Genomic DNA, 7175 nt, shown 5'->3' on the forward strand with positions numbered 1-7175 from the left:
AAAAAATTATTCTATTATAATTTAATAAATTACATAAATTAATTAAAATAAACAACTTATTAAGGGTAAATTGATTATTTTACTTGTTATGTTCTGTCCAGTTTTATGTTATTAAATGTTGAACAATTGTTTTATTTTATTCGGTCTTATTATATCTTATCTTGTATGAATACCAAACACACCCTAAATGTAATACATTTTAATTTTGATTTCATTATTTAAAAAATATATATAAATAAAGCGTATTTAAAACTAAACTGACCTGTCAGGTATTATGGTCATGCGATGATGTAGGAATTGAATACCATGACGTATGGTGGTCCCACATTTATATCTAGAAGCGGTACCGTACAATTACGTGTCCATTTCCTTGAATAGCTTTTTTTTTCCTTTTTCTTTATTTGGTTAATTAAATAGATCAAATCTCATAAAAACATGTATAAATTTACCTTTCTTTTTATTTTATTCTTTTTTTAAATTAAAATTAAAACATCCTTTCGTTAAACAAAACTATGTTGAATGTAATAAAAACATCTGCAGTCATTATCTGAACAATCAGATCGTGAATAGAACAAAAAAGAATTTAGCAGAAGAAGAAAAAATAGAAATAGATAACCAATCTTTTATGATCGATCTCACTCGACAATCCGGGATTGAGCACCTTTTTACTAACTGAAATTGATGTGTGGCATTTTCCTATTGGTTGGTTTAATTTTTTTTAAAATAAAACTTACCTAATTAAAAAATATACCAAAATTCATAGTTTTCAATTCCTTATAAATAGAGACGTCATTGATATATTTTCATACTTAATTTTGTCAATTGTTTTATTTAATTTCAGTTGTATGATAAGTTTTTTTATAGTTATAACAAGGGATAGCCGTGTAACCCGGGGAAGTGCCGATGACGCTAAGACCTTAACCTGACGGGAAATTAAGAGATCTCATTATTATTTCAAAAGGGTTTGAAACAAATGTGCATATTATTTTATTTGGGGCATTGTTTGTTTTATGCATGATGAGGTGTGTATGATTGTGCATAAAAACCATGAACTCACCGAGCTTTATAAAGCTGACTATTAGTATGCATCTCAGGTGCAAGAGGTTCAAGGATGGACAAGAGCGAGGTTCTCTCCTAGATAATTAWATTATTATGTTTCGGATGTTTAGGTTTATGCTTAAACTCAATTTGTAATGTAACCCGGTATGGGACGGGTTAGCGTTGAGTTATTAATTTTAATTGAATTTGTAAGACTTCCGCTGTAATAAGGCTTTATTAGCCWCTATATTTTGGGGTTATTTATTGTTATTTGATGAGAATGACGTGACACAACTCATGGTGAAAATGAGGGTGTTACAATATCAAACTTTGTAATTGGTCCAAAATCAAAAAAAAAAAATGTGAAAAAAATTATTATAATCATGAGGTATATTATGAGAATTTTTTTTATCATAATACATATCAATTTATCTCCTACATATATTCTTTAAAATATTTATATTCACTAAGCAAACATTGTGTTGTTACCTACTTTAATATAATTATTGAATATTTTTTGTAATTTACTTATATTAGTTCATGATATACTCATGTAATCTTTCATGGGCCAAAAACCTTCTTGAAATCCATTTTTTTCTACATGCAATTGCACAAAGTGGGATTATAATAGCTAATATTATGACCATTCCAGATACATAAGAGTTTGATTGATTTGTTGTTTTAGACAGTTCATAGTTTGTTTTTTCTGTAAAAAAAATCCTGAAAAATGAGGTTTTTAATAAAACCATGTAAAATAAAAGATATGTATTATATTGATTATATTTTTAATTATATATAGAGTTTAAATAAAAAAAATTGATTATATATATATATAACTATAATTTGATTCTATCTTTTATACCCATTATTGTATTGGTTGTCATCAGGTTTTAGTTATATGTTGATTCTAATTTTAATTTAATATATTTGATTGTCATAATTTTCTATTTTACGTATTATAATATATTATATGTTAATTTTAATAATTATTTTATATTTATTTATTTTAATTAGTTTCTTAAGTGATATTTAAATATAATAAGTATTTCATTTATTAATGAGTTAATAATAAGTATTGAATTATGTACATTGATTATAATCTTATTTATATATTAATTTTGATTTCATTTATATCTATATATTGATTTTAACTTATTAGTAAGTTTTTTTAGTTTTATATATTGATACAAATTTTGTATATTAATTGTAATATGACATATTTTATTTTACTTGAAAATAGTAAAAGTCAATATATAAGGCGTATAAAAGAAAAATAATTTAAACTTGTATGATCAAGCATTTAATAAATATATTGTTTCCTAGATAATATGATATATATATATATATATATATATATACATGTAAAGAAGAAATCAAGTGATGGAGAGACTGAAAAAAGTTTACTTGGTTTTTTTTGTTGTTGAATAATAATGGTTTGAAAAATAAAGAATACTTCAAATGATAGAGAAGAAGAAAAGGAGATCTATTGATGGACAAATCATAGAGGAGCACATGGAAGGATTTGGATGTTTCACCTCCAAGAATGAAGATGAAAAGGTTGTAGGATAAACTTTTAAAAATTATCAAAACAACTTTATCCTGATGAATTTCATGTTTTAAATATAGGAACGGGAAAGTCTTTTACATATATCAAATATTTTAAAAAAATTATTAATCTAAGAAAAAAGAATGATACGTTTCTAATGTTTCGAGGATGACACCTTATTATGTTTGGTTTCTACTTTAATAAATAAAAATATTATAATATAATTTTCAAGCCCAATGCTAAAGAAGGAAAAAAATCGCAATAGACCGATCAACATCGATGTCCTAAAAATCATATGAAAGATTACCGATCTTAAAAAATCATAAACCATCTTTCTTGATACACTCTTCTAGCATCAATGCAAAAATATTCTAACATAATGTTTATCAAGTTTATGGATAAACAAACAAAAAAAATACTTATTTTTATGTTCTACATATGCTTAAAAAATGTTATCTTATTTCATGAATGATTCATATATCACTTTATCCACACAAAAAAAGATTCATATGCTTGCATAATTCCAATTCTAGTGTGAATATCTCCAATTAAAAGACGAAGTACTATACTTACATCAACAAAAACTCATATCATATATGTCTTCTTGAATGATGCCTCAAATCAATAAAAATGCAAATCACATCCACAAAAATTGAATAGAGGAAGAATTAAGAGATTAAGAGAGATTGTTATGCTTAAACAATGTTACCTTATTTCATCAAGGATTTATATGCCACTTTATCAACACAAAAAATATTCATATGCCTACATAATTTTAGCTTTAGTGTGAATGTCTCTGATTAAAAGACGAAATACTATACTTACATAATCAAAAACTCATACCATGATTTGTCTTATTGAATGACGCCTCAAATCAACAAAAATACAAATCGCCTCCACAAAATTATAAATGAATAGAGATGAAGAATTGAGAGATTAATAGATAGATTATTATAGAGTTATACCATGAAGAGAAGATGAAAAATTATAACCGAAAAGAGAGAAATAATGAGAGTTAAAAGATCAATTATTAGAGAGAACATGAGTAGGATGAAGTAATTAGTGAATATCAAAAATCAAAAATAAATATTGAGGTGAGAAAAGCTTGAGAAAAGGAGAGAAATGATAAAGCATTTTCTAGCTTTAAGAAAAGGCCACGACATTGCACGTGCTTTCTTCTTTAATATATATATATATATATATATATATATGTCGTCAGTTAAAAGATGAAATACTATACTTACATAAGCAAAAAAACTCATACCATAATTTGTCTTATTGAATGACGACTCGAATCAACAAAAATACAAATCGCTTCCACAAAATTATAACTGAATAGAGAGGAAGAATTGAGAGATTAATAGATAGATTATCATAGAAGTATACCATGAAGAGAAGATGAAAAATTATAACCGAAAAGAGAGAAATAATGAGAGTTAAAGATCAATTATTAGAGGGAACATGAGTAGATGAGAAAAACTTGAGAAAATGAGAGAAAAGATAAAACATTTTCTAGCTTTGAGAAGATGCCACGTCATAACACGTGGTTTCTTCTTTAATATATATATAGATTACGTTTTAAAATATGCAATAATCTGTTTTATTTATTTTTATATTTAAAATTAAAAAATAATTATTATATAAGATAAATATATATATATATATATATATAATTTTTACAAAATTATATTTTAGATTGGATTGGATCACGATTAAATGAAAAAAGACATGAAATTGGATTGGAGTTGAAGATTGTATAGGTTTATGAGAAAAAAGTAATATTTTAATTGAGATTGGGTTGAAAGGGATCGTGAGTAAACATAGTCTAAAAAATTTTAAATAATCAAGTTAGATAAAAACAGATGTTTTCTTTTCATGAAATTTAATATCCATATGAGTATATATTTTTTTATTTTTTACTAAGTTTATTGTATTTTTGTAACATATGTATCAATAAATATACAAATTCATAAAATAATATCAAGATAAACGAAACATAATTAAATCGTGTTGCATTGGTGCAAGCACTTCTACGAACGACAAGTACGTGCATGTACCAATACATCCAAGTGAATGTTTGTGACTGACACAACGTTTTTCAAAAAGACTCGGAAAACTACGATGCATGCAATATTCTATCTCACGTTCATGCATGCATAAATGCTCACTTACTATCGTAAATGTTGAAAGTTACTCAACGATTAAGTGGATTAAATATCGTTATAGATGGTGATACCAATAACGCTACAATAGAGTATTCATTAATGTTATCAATCCTCGTGGTTTTAGTTTACAGACATGATTTTTGGTTTCGCAACATGAAGCTTTTTGGCATATGTACATGTGCAAGACATGTATCTATTTTTGCAAGTGCCATGACTTCGTTTTGAGGAGCACCGGCAAGTCACTACGACAAGATGTCGAGAGTTATGTGAAACGATCCTCCACCTGATCTTTCATTGTCCTAGTAAACTCTATCCACGGATTACGTATTTATGCTTAGAGTTGTTTAATAAACATGGAAACCTACCCCTGAAAGAGCTAGATGAGTTATTGTATTTGATAACCTAACGCCCTTCTGTATAAACATCAGATTCAACATTTTTCAGCTATTTTGATAGTTGACGTTGTGAATATATCCCACATGCAGGTAGGCATCGTCATTCTTCTCAATTATGTGATGGGCACTCCTAGCTTTGTGATCTCCCGACATTACATAAATAAGTTATCAAGCGATCGTGTAATGATTGATCCAAGAACAGCGATTGATTACCATCTTGTTGTAAAGATGAAATGGAGCAGGCTCTTGTATAAATGAAGAAAATAACAGTAGATAATAAATATTATTTAACACTATTTTAAGTGAAGTGTGTCTGTGAATCTTGTTTGCTCCTCACGAGTTATCTCATCATTTTACTTACGTTTCTTTTATGACTTACATACACGTCACTCAACCATGATCGCTAAAAATACGCCTAAAACTCGAACATAACATAAAATCGATAAATCAGTAAACGATCTAACTTGATCGTCGAGATCTTGATCCATATTTCCTAAAAGATGCTTAAATAGCAAAGTTACAATGTTTACCCTTTTATTCATTCCAGATTTATTTATATATTTTATTCACCATAATTACACACACATATAAATATATAGAGGTGTGTTATTATACAATCTTTCATATTTGTACAATCAATACAACTCAATCTCAACCGTTCATTTAATTTGATGAATATGCGATTTTATAGAAGTTTTGATTGTTTCCTAATATAAAGTATTGATTATAATTAATTAACTTTATTCATCTTCCATAAATATTCAAATCATAATAAATGAACTTTCATCATTTTCACAAATATCTTAATTTATTGGGTTGCATTGGTGGTACAAATGTGATGAGTTGTATTTGAAACAAACTCTCTCTTTCTCTCTCTACACACACACACACGCACACACACACACATATATATAGGTGAGTTATTATACAACCTTTTACATTTGTACAACCAATACAACTCAATCTCAACCGTCCATTAAATTTGATGAATATGTGATTTTATAGAAGTTTTGATTGTTTTCTAATATAAAGTATTGATCATAATTAATAAACTTTATTCATCTTCCATAAATATTCAAATCATAATAAATGAACTCTCATCATTTCCATAAATATCTCAATTTATTGGATTGCATTGGTTGTACGAATGTGATGGGTTGCATTTGAAACGAACTAACTCTCTCTCTCTCTCTCTCTCTCTCTCTCTCTCTCTCTATATATATATATATATATATATATATGGTATATTTCAAATGCAACTATGTCCATTTATACATCCAATATAACCCAATTAATTAAGATATGTATGGAAATAATGAAAGTTTATTTATTATGATTTGAATATTTATGAAAAATAAATATAGTTCATCAATTATGATTAATACTTTATATTATGAAAGAATCAAAACTTCTATAAAATCACATATTCATCAAATTAAATAAACGGTTGAGATTGAGTTGTATTGGTTTACAAATGTAAATGGTTGTATAATAATTCACCTCTATATATGGTATATTTCAAATGCAATCATGTCTATTTGTACAAACAATACAACTCAATTAATTAATTAAGATGTTTATGTAAATGATGAAAGTTCATTTATTATGATTTAAATATTTATGAAAGATGATTAAAGTTCATAATTCATATGATATATTTCAAATTAAAGTTATATAATTATATATGTACTGTTACAAAGAAAAATAATTGATTAATTATAGTAAATATATGATTATTATATCATGAAAATTAATCAATCAATCATATTTGAAATAATTATTTCAGGCTCAATCGTTTAACTATTCAAAAAAATGTAATGACTTAATCAATCAACATAAAAAAAGTTCAACGACTTATACAATAAAAAAATTCAAAAACTTAATAATTCAAAATAAAACAATTTCTTTAATATTTTGAACTTTTTTCTTAATTTAAATTCAATGCAAATGATTTCTATAAATATCTCATCAATAAAAATAACTAATTAATTATAAAAATTAACTTTTTTGAATTAAACTATTTTAAGTTCT

This window comes from Cynara cardunculus (genome assembly GCF_001531365.2).
Source record: "Cynara cardunculus var. scolymus isolate 2C chromosome LG 4, CcrdV1, whole genome shotgun sequence".
Taxonomy (NCBI): Eukaryota; Viridiplantae; Streptophyta; class Magnoliopsida; order Asterales; family Asteraceae; genus Cynara; species Cynara cardunculus.